The sequence below is a fragment of the Aquila chrysaetos genome, chromosome 22 (assembly GCF_900496995.4).
Source record: "Aquila chrysaetos chrysaetos chromosome 22, bAquChr1.4, whole genome shotgun sequence".
NCBI lineage: Eukaryota > Metazoa > Chordata > Aves > Accipitriformes > Accipitridae > Aquila > Aquila chrysaetos.
In genome coordinates, this window is record NC_044025.1 from 13,675,943 (window position 1) to 13,690,758 (window position 14,816).

The 14,816-nt window shown below is 42.5% G+C and overlaps 1 protein-coding gene across 5 annotated transcripts in view; it reads right to left on the reverse strand.

Moving 5' to 3' along the window:
• The window catches only part of SGCD (sarcoglycan delta), a 352,116-nt gene that overhangs the window by 205,080 nt on the left and 132,220 nt on the right, over positions 1–14,816 (reverse strand). For all 5 annotated transcript variants that reach the window (XM_029997981.1, XM_029997977.1, XM_029997979.1 and 2 more), the window contains exon 2: positions 10,910–11,095. The gene's annotated coding sequence lies outside the window, so the exon portion shown is untranslated. The remainder of the gene's footprint in view (positions 1–10,909; positions 11,096–14,816) is intronic.

Sequence of the window (14,816 nt, forward strand, 5' to 3'; positions counted from 1 at the left end):
AAAACATTTAAAACATCCTAAAACAGTTTTCCGTAACAGAGATAACATCTGCAGGGTACAGCATTCTTGCTGGAAGGTTTTATTTCAGCACATTTGTCTCTATGACCTACTTATTACTACACCTTTCAGACTAATCTTAAGTCAATAAAGTATTTAATTTGTATAACCAAACCTGTCTTTCATGACACAAGACCATTCTACGTGGCTTTCAGGTTCTTAAATTAAATGCTTAAAAGTCACAAGATGGGAGAATAAAAGACTGCTGTACAGCATCAATCCATCCCTTCCTCATGCTTAGCTGGACCTGCTCTGCAGGGGAGCGCTGCCGTTCCAGCCTCCACTTCCACACTGTCATCAAAGGGTTAAACAACAAATTTAGCCATTAGAAAATTAGCAGTAAATGGTAAAAGGATTGCTTTTGCAGTACCCCAGTGCAGCGCATACAGCCAGGTGGGACAGCCAGGTAGCAGAAATCACAGCACTGAGCTCTCCTCCAACGCTGCTCTCAGTGGCAGCAGGGACCCAAGCAGCTAAACAGTTGGGTGCTGTGAAGAGTTGACTCCCTTTCAAAAGCCTATACTGAATACTTTTTAACATACTAATGTTTTCAGTGATGTCTCTATGGAATAAATCTTCAAAACAACTCCACCTGCATAACAAAAAAAAAAAAAAAAAATCTGTCGTTGAGCATTATATATCTTTGCACCAGGAACATCATGAACATATATCTTGATAGCTAGGATTCAGTTCTTAATATCTTTGTATTTTTTATGATTATTTTGTGTCTTTTTTTTTTTTTAAATCGTGCATTCTTTTTTTTCCCCTTGGACATCTCCCAAAGACCAAAAGCAACCGACAGAAAACACTGCTTAGAGTCAAAGTTCATGGAGACTTCACTCTGCATGGTTAGGCATGTTCAATATCTATTAATTACATTACTTTTCAGTAATATATAGTGAATTGCAAGGTAAGAAAGCAACTCCTGTATAATGGCATGCTCAATAAAGTGTTAGCTGCAACTTCCATCTTCAAACGTGCAATGTAACAAGTTTTCCAATGCAATTCAAACCTCAAAAGTGGAAAAGAAATAGCACGTAAATGGACCTCGCTTGCTCTTAAATCACTGTTAGCAAATCTGAATCTCTTTAAGCCTGGTAGTTTCAAATCAGGCCTATTTAACTTGCAAAGGTAGGTCAGGTTTTACTGATGACCTCTAATGCTTATAAATGCACTCTTAAAAAATGAGAGTAATGAGAGACATAAACACACGGCTCAGTTGCTAAAGGCTCACTGGAAAAATATGTGATAGTATTTACAGCCTCCAAGCTATGCTGTTGTCAGTGCCATTTCTATACACACCAGAATGCAAGCTTACCAGTTCATATTGGAAAGGGAAAAAAAAGAGTCCTACCAGAGAGGAGGTGGATTAGTATTTGTATTTACTAAAAGCACAACTATTAACTTCCAGAATACAGTCACAGCAGCACAAGTTCTCATTTACTCCTCAGTTATTATTCCTCAGCCTTTTTTCAGTGCAATATTTTGTGCCTGGATTTCCCACTCAGAGTCCATGCTATGCCCTGAATTTTGAACTACTAACAACTGGTGGCATTATTCCAGTTGCTACAGAAATAAGGCAGGCTTATTGTTATTTATATTATGGCATCACCTAGAGGTGCTTTTAATTAATCAGAGTTCCTTCTTCTACACCTTTCAGAGAACGACCAGAGAACAAGCCTGTTTATAATACTGATGAGGTTGTTAAATACACAAGGGCTGACTATTTGAAGAACCTGGATTTTAAAGGAATGAGATGACAAATAAAGGAAATAAATACATGTGATCTGGCTAAAGGCCAGTGATCCACTTTTTAGCTGAGAAACAAGGGAACACCTAAATAAAATGAAGTGCAGCACTTTCCACCCATATGGACAAGCACAAACCAAACACATTGCAAGATCTAGATACAGTCTTACCTGATACAGCTTTTTGCTTTCCTACCCTAGCTTTTCATAAAAGATTTCACTTATGAACCACCTCTCAGAAAAATGAAAAGTATTTTAACATGCAAAACTAAACATGATTTTCACTTTGTTATTTTTCATGCCATGCGAAAATAAAACCACAATGGATTTTCAATTGATATCTGATGTATCACTCCCATTCCAACTATTAAATACTCATTTTTATGGCCTGACAGAGATTCTAAATATAATATTTACAGACAAATAAACACATAAAAAACCACTGCAGTTAATGTACTAGAACAGACACAGGATTTCTGGGTTTTATTCTACTGCAGGCTTCTTGTGAAACTCAGACAAGTTCCTTAATCAACCCTTACACCCAGGCTTCCTCCTCCATCTAATGAACAGGTGAGGTGCATAAATGGATCACGGCCTAGGACATGCTCTGGAGCTATGCTGTCAAATAGTTAGAAAAGCCAATAATAAATAGCATAAATCCTCATCATCAACTTTAGGCAATTATCAAATGTTTATTAGCCTCCAAAGTGAAGGCTAATAAACCTGCTTATTTTAGCAGATAAAGTCAAATTACCTTGATTGAAGTTGGTAAGTGTTCAAAGATGAACAGCTATGGCCTCATTTGCTTTTAGTTATTTTTGATGAAATGTCAGCTCAAAAAACTGAAAGATACTTCCTAGTTATTTAGGCAACGTGAAACTTGGGCAGTTATTTTCCAGGAAACATGGCCTGCCTGACAGGTTTTAAATGAATAAAAGTGATATTATTACAATTATCATTAGAAGAAGATGTCCCTCATCAAAATGTGTCTGGATTTTAATTGACAAGGTCTGGGTTAATGCTGTGAAAATGCCAATGAAAGCAAAGCCTGTGGCTCAAACTAATTGTCAGCACTAAGCAACCTCAACCTCTAACCCACCACAGATTTATCACTCTGTGCACACTGTACTCATGACAAGAAACGTTTGAATTAATCATTAACAACTAGAAATTCCTCCCAGACAGAAAGCGAGCAGAGTGCAGGGCTGCCCGCCCCGCTTTCCCTTGCTCCCGAGCCAAGGAGAGGTGCCTACAAGCCTTCCTAATGAGAAAGACTTGTTTTGTTGTTTCACCGCCTTTTCTTTTAAGAGCATCACAGGGGAAACTTGCTGTGGTCCTAAAAGGAGGAGAGAGACATTAGCCTGAGCAAACTGCCTTGCATGTATAGCTAAATGTCTTCCTACCGCCCTGGCCACCTTCCCCAGACAGGTCCAGCACAGCCAACAGAAGCACACAGCCTTCATAACAGAGGGGACGGTGGTACAGCATGACCACGTGGGGTCACACACGAACACAAATCCCGAGGCAGAGGCTAAGGGGCCTCCTTATTCCCAGCAATACCCACACAGTTGGTCCCTCTTCTCAAGAAAGGCCAGCCCAGTGTGCAACACACTTGCTCTCCAACAGAGCAGATGCGCGGTGCTTGCCCAAGGCATGGTGACTGCTACTCGGTGCGTCCAGCCTGCTCCTGCTGCCAATCTTTCATATGGACTCATCCCAAACAGCGGCACCAGTTTCTAGTACCAGACTATGCAACTGAGCACCCACCAGTTAATTCAGGGTAGGTGCTACCATGACCACTGGGACTTGTCAAACTGGAGAGCAGCCCAGTGAGCTTCCTCTGCAGTGGTGGCCATCAGTCACAGGGCAGTGGGCCACATTGGTACAGAGACCAAAAGGCAGTCCGAATCCCAGGAGAGAAGCCAGCAAAGACTGGGATGTGAGCACAGGTCTAGCACGGTGGTTCTCCATGTTTTGGTGGCACCCCTGGGGAAGCACAACAGTGCAGAGAAGGACTTACAATCTCCCTACTTCAATCACAAACTCAGTAACACTTTGGAAGGTCCCCTCAGCTGCAGTGGCAGTCAGCACCACTTCTCCCACCCAATTTCATAAATAAAACACAAAGGGGTCTGCCAAAAACTTCCTGAATTCTCTTTATTTATATTTTCTCTACCCTAGCATGCTGGTGCAGACCCTCCAGAATATCACTGGGCAGGAGAGAAGCTGAGAGCCTGCAGTACCTGACAGAGGCATGAGGTCTGCCTGGGTAATGGCATGGTCCTAAGCCTCACGTCGCCTTTTACAGTCTTTACTTGGAACGCTTTGGTTCTCAGCTTCTCCATCTGCATGGTTATGGCATCATTACAACACAGCTTGAGTGCACATCAATTTGCTGGTCCTCCCAAGCCCAAGTCTTTAAATGACAGCTGATGCAAAACTAAAGAGTTCCTTCTCACATGACATTAAGACTGGAAAGCACAACAGCATTGGGAAGAAAGGAAGAGGGGAGTCTCCAAAAAGATCAGAGGCCAGTTCCTGAGGTGGGGGAAAAGGCATATGGCCACTAATGTCAAAAGGCACCAAGCTTGTCTGGTGAGATATAAATGGAGCTACTTACCCCACCTAGTAGGCGCAGGGCGAGGGGTGGAGAGAGATTTCTCCCTGTTATCAACTGACTAGTCAGGAGAAAACAACAGACGGCATTTGCTGTGGTGAAGGAGTAAGATGCTACCTTGCTTAGAGGGTGACAGTGCCGACAGGGTCTCTGCTGGCCCCTTCCCAGTAACTGGGAGGCAAGGACTGATGGGGGCATTCGCCCATCAACAGAAATGCTGCTCACTTCACTGTCCCTTTTCTCCCAGAGATGAAAGGCAGCCGTTTCTCCTCCCATTCACCTCCAGCTAGCCTGCCTTTCTAGTTTTTGCTGTTTTCTATATATTCAGAGCAGAATCTACAAGCTGGAAAGCTCCCATTAAACGATGCCAACAAGAACTCTCCATTCACAGCTAACGCTTGGCTGCACACATTCACTCTTATTTCCAAATGTTTTCAGTATGTTTCAGCCTCCCTTCATTAAACATATTCATAATTATTTGCAGCACATCTAAAGAACTTGTACAACAGGTTTGTGCTTCCAAATACAGTCTCCTGCCTGCAAAAAATCAGCATGACAGCACTAGAAAGAGGTTTGCGTCAATCAGGATGTAGAGCTCAGGAAAAGGAAATGAGATGCCACACCATCATGATTTGAGTCAGTCATTTCCACCAGGCAGCAATTTGGCCCTTTACAAAATCCTAGGTATTTCTTAGAGCATCACCCCTCAGTTAACTGTCAAATTAGTCAGCAACCGTGACAATAAATTTCATAACAAAAATGTGCAAAATGGAGACTTCTGGTACCTTAACTGAAAACTTGAACAGCCTAAAGGATTTTTCTAGTCTACACTGTTAATGTAGCACGGTATCTCCGTAACACTTCACACCAGTTACTGCTGTGGCTTTGCAAGGCTATTTCCACCACACAGTTCAATATCCTTTAGACTAAGCAAAGGCTTCATTGAGGAAAGTTACACCAAAGTCTCATTTCTTTAGCTCAGCCCCAAAGAGTCACTTACAAAAGTTGTCAGGGCTTTCCAAAATACTGACTCTTTCAGGCACTTTCATGCATCCTACAGAGCTATCTAAGGAAGGGCATCTTTGGCACTGAAATTGTGCTGTGCTGGCTCTGCAGTGCTCAACTCAAGCGAGTAGGACCCAGCATGCAATTATGAGACCAGAACGGCTCCTGAAGTACACATGGTGCTGGGGCTTCCAGCAATTATTTCTGTGATCCTTAAGACAGAGGTTGTTCAGGGACAGAATGGCTCCTTTAGGTAATTACACTCCCAGGGCTACACAGTGCCTGCAAACTCTCCCCCCTCTACATCACAGGCCAGTTTTTGTGGATCATTATGAAATAAATATGTCATCCTGAAGGATGAAAATATAACAAGCTGTGGCTCATCTGAACCTCAATATTACCAAGTCACCGCTATAATGAAACACAAAATGTTGCTCCCTGACTGCGTATGGGACATGGGTGACTTCCCTATCACACACTCAGCCCTTTATCAACTAGGATCCGCAATTAAGCTAACATTTGTCTAACGAAAGGTAAAAATGACTATCTGGGTGGTGTCACAGCTGCAGGCAGAGCAGTAAAGGCTCTAGAGCATCCTGAGTGATCAGTCCCACATGTGACATTCTCCACTAAGCTTTGTTCTGGCAACACTCCCACTATTCGAGGAAGGAAATGCAGTATTCTCCTCCTTTTTTCTGCGAGGCTGGATGTAAAGCTTGGAAAGCAGAACAGCCTTAACTACATGGCAGGAGGATGGTAGTTCATAATTAATTTTCCACATGAACTGTTGGCCGCCCTCCTCTTCCTCTTTGCTAGGCTGCAAACTGCCAGTGGATACTCATCCAAAGAGTAGACATGCCACAGAGCAAAAAGCATGATCATTATTAGCTAATACTTTATAGTGTGTGCCAGTCGAAAATAAGAGGTAAGCGAGCCTGGGCACAGTGAGAGCAGTACCAGTGCAAAGGCAGCCCTGTCTGAAGCTGCTTATCATCTGAGATGCAAAAATGAAGGGGACAGAAAAGCAGGATGGGGAGAGTGAGACAGATAGGAGAAGGCTGCAAGCAGATATGGAAACGTGGTCTCAGAAGAAGGTTTTGAGTCACGTAATTTCAAAACATCTGCAGCCCAAAGAAACACACACCCTTTTCCACCCCAGTTGCACTCTGGCCAAGACATGGCCCATGGGCTGCCAAGCACCAGCTCTGCAGAGGACAAGGGGCTCCAAGCTGCTTCATCTTCCGAGAAAAAGAAGGTGTACTCCATTCAGAATTGGCATTTTCCACTCCTCAGTCTCCAAATCTCTCAAAGACCAGAGTGCAAAGTATTTACAAGGAGGTCATTGGTCCTCCCAGGAGAAAGGTCTCCAGAAGACAACAAACCACGTCACCATGCTCTCTGAAGCAACACTGCAAACATCAGAGTCCAGAAGGCAGAGCCACAGGCTGAAGCCCAGGAACAAGCCCATTTGTATGACTTTGGGCAGACCCATTGAATTCTCAGTACTTCAAGAGTACAGGTAAAGGACTATTGTATTACTCTTCTGTGATTGATAGCTTAAGAATCTCATGTTAGTTTTGGAGTTTCTTACTTACTTTCAGAAATTCAACTCAGTACTGTTGCTGATATCAGCTTTTTAATTCATTTTACACCAAGATATTTGTTATCAGAAATTGTGCTTGATGTGTGTCAGGTTGATGGATTCAATAAAAGCCCTGTCAGGAGAAGTTGAGTGAATAGGGTTGCAGAAGTGGTGTCATCAAGGAAATTGATATGTTAACAGCCAGTCTGCTGATCTTGCAACAAAACATGCAACCATAATAGCCATTTTATTTCCTCACCCTGGCAAAACAGTTCAGAGAAATACTACAAAACATTTGCATAAGTGTTACTCATACAAACAAACTCAGTGTGCTCACTGATAAAAAACATACATAAAAAGTGATCCTGCATGCCGCCCTGTTTACCTATTTGGTGTGCAAAATCAATCAAGAAGAATAAAGACTTTATTCAAAACAAAGCTTTGAATTTAACTTTGGGAATTCAAGCAGACATCCCGTGACGCTCCAACTGAACTTTTCCTTCAGTAACGTAGGAGGACGATTTTATTGACACATTTTCAGACACAGCCAGTAGACCTGCACCCCTCATCAAGTCATAAGAAAGTTGCATTAAGGTCTTACTTTGACATCCAAACCCACAGGCACATAAAATCAGTTTTTGTTTCTGATTTAATAAATGAAATCACATAAGAAGTAAGACAGATTTGAAGAGAGAAATAATAACTTTTTATCAGACCACATAATACAGGGAGTGAGAAAAGGACACCTGCCCACTGCTCTGCTATAGGTCAAGCACAGCTTAAATACGCAAGCTCTCTGCTTCACCTGTATCAGACCATCACAGCTGCAACACTACTGTGCTGTCCTGTAATGCAAAGAGATTTTGTTAACTTGAGCTGATTTACAGAACATTTGGGAACGGTAAAAAATGTGATGTTGAGATTCAACTTTTAAAAAAGAGAAATAATATTACAGCCTAAACAAAGCAAAGGGAAAACTTCCAAAGCAATTCATCTGAAAAAGGTGAATTACATTGATGATTTATATCCATGTAATGAAGACAATTAATTGCTATGAGACCCATAAAACACATTAAATGAACAGGGTATTTTCCAATTCTACTTGCAAGATAAAATTTATTAACTATGTTTAATGGCTACTTAAAATTTTTCTTACATATTTATTAAATTTGCTTTTTCAGCAGAACAGAGCATTTTACTAACCGGATTCTACTAATCTAAAAAATGAGCAATTTAAGAAAAAAATATTACCCTGCATGTTATCTAGAGATCCATTTAAAATATTCCTTACACAATAAGATTACCATCACCACAATTGCATAAATGCTGCTAAAAGGGAATCTGCTTGTCTCGCATGCACAAACAACATTCTGCCGCAAAGATGAATGAGTTCAGCTAGCATTATTTGGACATATGTTGCCATTTCCAGCAGAGATATGGAGCAAATGTGGGTCCTGATGTCATCTGGTCCTACTGTAATCACTTAATTAAAAACTCCTCTACTTGTGAGGGCAGGACACATGGAAGAAACTGGCTTAGATCAGAGCAGTGACCTCAAACAGATCCACATCCAAATCTCATGCTTTGCCCTATAGACTCAGCTGCTCAACCAAGGCTCTATTCGATGCACCTATTGCACTTGTGATTGCATGCAAATCAGGGACAGATGTTTACTGCTTAACAGTGACCTAGAAGTGACTGTTCCTTATTTACCGTCTGTAAAATGGGGATAAGTAGCATTTCTGTCTTACAAGGGTCTCACAGGAACAGATAAAGTTGATTGTACTCAATTATTCTGGTAAGTTCGCGTGAGCCCCCAGGATGAAGAGAAAGGATTAAAAAGGGTCTCAGCTACTTGAATGAACAACAGCAGTGTTGCCAACTCTTTAAACTTTAGCACAATCTTCTCAATCTGCAATACTCTTCTTCAAGATCAAGTTTCCATAAATGTGAGCTTTCCTTAAATAAGAATCAAGTTTTTAGATCGGACGGTCACAAAGTAAAAGGCAAAAATATGACCAAAGTCCAACCTAGAGTTTAATGCCTGAATAATAGCTTTGCAGAAATCAATTGTATGGTAAATGCTCTTTGTCCTCGGAAACTGTGAGGTTCTGCAAAGTCCTGCACAACCTCTGCATTGGAGTACTACTCATGCTGCAGTCTGAGATGTGAACCTTAGACTGAGAGGTGGCCCGACTCAGGTGGGAGGGATGTGGGGAGCTCATCTCACCACCATCCTGCCCAAGGGTCAGCACCACGGTCACACCAGCAACCAATAGCTCTGGTGCAGATCCTTGCACGCCCTGGGGCACCCTGCATACCCAGCAAAACACACATGCTCATTGCAAGAAAGATTTACACTTTCACCTACAAATCTCACACAGAAACAGGGAATAAACAAATTGCTGTGATTTCTACATTATAGTAGTGCAAAATATTTCTCTGCAAAAGTCAAGAAGCCCTCTTGATTATGAAATACCTCTCCTACAGCCTTCCCCTTCAGGTATTATAATCACAAGAGCAGCAGCTTAGAAATAAACAAAAGTGGAGATGGTAACAAAAGCATGAGCAATATTTAACAACCTCCTCTTCTAGAAACCAGGTGCCACCGGAGCAGACAGACAAACAGAGCAAGCAGTGCAGTGGTTTTAATGATGGGAACCTCTCCTCCCTGACAACAGTGTTGTTTTCTTGAAACACCTGTACAAATTAATAGCATATGATGTGGCTGGAACAGCTCTTTCTCGACCCTCAACATTTAAAAGTTAAGTACCTAATTTAAGCTATTCCCATCAACTTTTTTCTGCAATCGCTGGAGATAGGCAGTCTCCAGACCAGCAGAGCTCTGCTGAAACATGAGAGTTTGAGCCTACAATTTCCAGAGGTAACATTACTGGTGCAACCAGTTCAAAAGCAGGAGAATGAACGCACACTCACCTGGATGCCTCGTGTTTTCTTAGAGACTTAAAAGTCTTGATTTCCCCTCCACGTAACAGCAAGTGCAGGTGTTATATTGCTTCTATACTTTTCTCAACAAGACTATACCGCTGGTTCAGTCATATAAGAGTAGTCAATACCCACGTGTTAAATGAAAAAGAGTAGCATTATCTGATACCATTCTACCAAGATCTGGGAACCAACACTTTAAATTTGAGGGTTTTTTATCAGCAAACTTTGCCTTCACAGAAATAACTTGGCCTCGATAAAAGAAGCTGTAGAATCAGAGGCTCTATTACTCTAAATGCTTCTATAGCACAAGCTTTGTCCACAATACATTCCTTAAGTTCTGGCCCTCAATTTCTCATTAAAAGATAGTTGCATATTGCCTTGCTACAGTTACAGCATAACCAAGGCAATGTTTGCGTGTATATGAGAACGTCCACATATGCAAAAATTTTAACTGCTACACAACAAAGGGGGCACATATGATTATCCAAGAAATTGGTATTATTCTGTCCTTGGCAAACAACAAGAATATACAAAGCACAAAGGAAAGTACAGGGCTGTTATTACAAATGGGCTACTTCAGCATCATTTATTTTTTTTCATCTCTGACCCTCTGAACGGCAGACATTAGTGAAACACAACAAGTGGGATTTCAAAATGTGGATGCTTATCACCAAGTATACATCACCAACAGCAAAACACAACCACCAGCAAGCATTTTGTTCAATAAAGCACTTGACATAAACACGCAGCCCTCAAGCCCAAGACTTCAAAAATGCTTTACTCTTGATGAATGCTCTCCAAATTCAGGGAGAGCAAAGGTTATTTATGTAGGCAGTATGAGCATGGCACATATAGAGCAATAAACACGAAGGCTGCTAATTTTCTATTTTCCCCCATATATAGATATTCAGAAAAGAGCAAAAAGACAAGAGCAGAGGGAAAATAACATACCTTACCAAACCTGAATGTTGAACACAACTCGTTTCAGAGCAACATTGGTATGAAGGTAAGCTCCTCAGGCGACCACCAACTACAATTCCTTTCTGAGCTCCCCAGAGGCTCCAGCTCTCCCTTGTCCGTGTCCCTGAGGAAGATGCAGTGTCCTCCAGTATTTCAGAGCCTCAGCTGCAAAAGATGCTGTTCAGAAAAAGGAAAGAGAAGAAGGTGGGGCATTAAATTCTAGGATCACTTGTTTGGCAGATTCAGAGCAGAACATAAGACAACATCAGATAGGAATGAAATGTCAAGGCAGGACAAAGAGTCTGTGACAATCCATCATGCGTGGCACCTTTGGAGGGCAATCTTTGAATTCAAGAATTGCGGTGCAAAGCTATTCTTGCTTTACAGTCCTTTAATAGTGTCCCTACACCAGGAAACAAATGCCAGTCCAGCTGCTTTTTATTCCAGTTCGATATTATAATAAGAAAATAAATAATACACTTCTCAATAGGGAATATATTAATTCATTATGGCATTTCTGCAGAATAACAGGACTTTCATATTAAAAGCAGAGATATCACCTCAGTCTTAATACTTTGCACTGTTAAAATGGCTCTTGCTCAAGGAATTCAAAGCTCCTAAACAAGCAATCACGTTAGGACCTCACAGCTGATGGGAAGCAGCGACTCTCAGCCCAAGGTGCAGCATACAGATTTCCAAAGGTCAGCCTCCAAAGCAATTGTCAGAGACAGGTAAATGGCTCGAGCTTTTCTGGGAGGGTAGGGGCTCAGCATCACCATGTTTTCTCCCTCGCTATCACTGCTAGATGTGCTCAATGTTTCCAGGAGGTTGGACCCTGGCACTGAACACGGACATGGGGGCCTCACTGCGGACACCCAGGTAAGAAGACAGCGATGGAGACGACCGCCTGGCAGCAACACTGCCAGCAACCAAAAACCTTAAAGAAGGACCGAGAAATTCAAATGTTCATCACTGTCATTGCATTAATCATCCCTAATCCCTGGCATAAGGGGAAACACTCAAAGGACCATCCTTCCCCCACCCAGACAACACAGCCTGGCGAAGCAAAGCCAGGCAGAGCAGCACGCCGCAGGCGAGGACTCAGCAAAGAACAGGATCCAAACTCCCTAGGTCGGATACATACACGCTAGGTGGTTTGTGTCCTTAAACTGGGCTCAGAGATACTTTTCTAACATTAGCTCAACAGAGCAGCCATGAACATACTCTAACTTTGCCTAGAAATGCAAAAAGAGAAAAAAAAAAAAAAAAAAGATATACAGACACATTTATTCCTTAGAGGTGTCCTACACAGGAGAAAGCCTGTGGCAGCTCGAAATACCACAAAATCCCATTACATCTTCACAAAAAATCATTACCCCATGAACAGGTTACAGCTATCTGGAAAACCCATTAGCTTCTCGGCTTGCAAGAAGGAAGATTTCACTAATCAGCATGTAAATCTGTCCATACTGAAAGTTAGCATCATACTGTCTTTTTACATATATATATATATATAATTTTTACCAAAAGTCCACATAGCAAGCACTGTCACACAGATCAGAACAATCAAATATATTCACTTCATTTAGCACTAATTACTTCACTGGACCTTGTATATGTGGTTTATGTTACATACCACACCTAAAGGCTCTACAAGTGGACAATCTTGTGAGATAGCCACAACAGCAGTCAGAGTGCCAGAGCCCAGCCCTGCATTTCTTGGTACACATTTTCAGACCTTCTGCCTCTCCTGAATTCAGACATGAAGGACAAAAGTGGACCTTCACAGTTCCTGTCCTCTTCCAGGCTAACCACAAAAAATCAGACTGCCAACCGAAATGGCTGCTGAATGACTTATGGGTATAGAAATGGATGATGTTGCAGTAGTTTGATCTGCAGGTAGCAGCAAGACCTAATTCTACTGCTTTTAAGGGATTTCTATCTCTGGAGACCACAGTTACAAGTACTTTTTAATTTTTGCTTGTAAATTGTAATGCAAAATTGTCACAAAGAAAATCAGTGCTACATTTTTGTGCATTAACTATAGCATCAGCTGAGTTAAGAAGTAGAATTAACAATAATAGGACTAGATCATCACTGCAAGCTAAGTGCAGGAGCCTGGTCTCAGGTTGGAAAAGATGTGTTTTTGAAAGCTCTATTTAGTGCAGCCTGCCAATGCTCATCGGAAGCAAATCTCTTCGGTAAGAAGTTGGCACGTTGCCTTAATACGCTGCTATGCATGCACATAGAGTTTCTGTCCCATCTGAATTCCTGCACTGCTGGGTGGATCATAAATTACAGTACAGGCAGAAGCATGCACTTCTAGCTCTTGTCAAAGACAAAAAAAAAAAAAAAAAAAAAAAAAACCCCCAAAAAAACTTCCCTCACTCGCAAGTACTACCATTACAGTAATGAGAGCACAGCAGAAGTGAGCTGGAAAATGTTGCTGCCAAGCAGTTGCCTGATGCAGACTGAAAAGGCAGAGTACTGCAAACATGCAGTAATGTGGGAGGATGGGAAGTAACAGGAGGTGTGGACATGGAGGGGAAAACAACTTTGGTCATGACAAAATGGAATCATGGAATCACAGGATAGTTTGGGCTAGAAAGGACCTTTAAAGGTCATCTAGTCCAAGCCCCCTGCAATGAGCAGGGACATCTTCAACTAGATCAGGTTGCTCAGTGCCCTGTCCAACCTGGCCTTGAACGTTTCCAAGGATGGGGCATCTACTATCTTTCTGGGCAACCTGTTCCAGTGTTTCACCACCCTCATCAGGAAAAATTTCTTCCTTATAGTTAGTCTAAATCTACCCTCTTTTCATTTAAAACCATTACCCCTTGTCCTATTGCTACAGGCCCTGCTAAAAAGTTTGTCCCCATCTTTCTTATAGGCCCCCTTTAAGTACTGAAAGGCTGCAATAAGGTCTCCCTGGAGCCTTCTCTTCTCCAGGCTGAACAACCCCAACTCTCTCAGCCTTTCCTCACAGGAGAGGTGCTCCAGCCCTCTGATCGTTTTTGTGGCCCTCCTCTGGACTCACTCCAACAGGTCCCTGTCTCTCCTGTGCTGAGGACCCCAGAGCTGGACGCAGAACTGCAGGTGGGGTCTCACGAGAGCGGAGCAGAGTGGCAGAATCACCTCCCTCGCCCCTGCTGGCCATGCTTCTCTTGATTCAGCCCAGGATACAGTTGACTTTCTGGGCTGCGAGTGCACATTGCCAGCTCATGTCCAGCTTTTCATCCACCAGCACCCCCAAGTCCTTCTCAGCAGGGCTGCTCTCAATCCCTTCATCCACCAGCCTGTATTGGTACTGGGGGTTGCCCCGACCCGTGTGCAGGACCTTGCACTTGGCCTTGTTGAACCTCATGAGGTTCACACGGGCCCACTTCTCGAGCTTGTCCAGGTCCCTCTGGATGGCATCCCATCCCTCAGGTGTGTCAACCGCACCACTCAGCTTGGTGTCATCTGCAATGACCGTGCACCATTCCCACCTCTCTGATACACGAGAGTGCAACATAACAAAATGAAATCTGTGGCCAGGATCCCCACAAGCAGCAAGGTGCAGATGCTCCAGCTTGAATGCAAGATGCTTCCTCCACACTCTGATGATATGCATCACACTAATACAGAGTGAGGGAGGCAGGCCAGGAACCATTCCTAGTCAGCTATATAGTAAGGTAAAAGGCTACTAAAAAATAATGCAAGGAAACATGAGATATAATTTGTGCTGGCTCAGAACCTTCCAGGGGAAAAAAGAAAAAAAAAACCAAAGAACGTATGCCAGTCCTATTTCCCAAACCTGCATGATTTTGCAGAAAAATGCCTTCCCATTCAGTAAGCCACTACTGACTTAGCAGTCAGTGTCCTAGCAGGCAACTGGTTTCCCTCTCAGAGTAAAGGA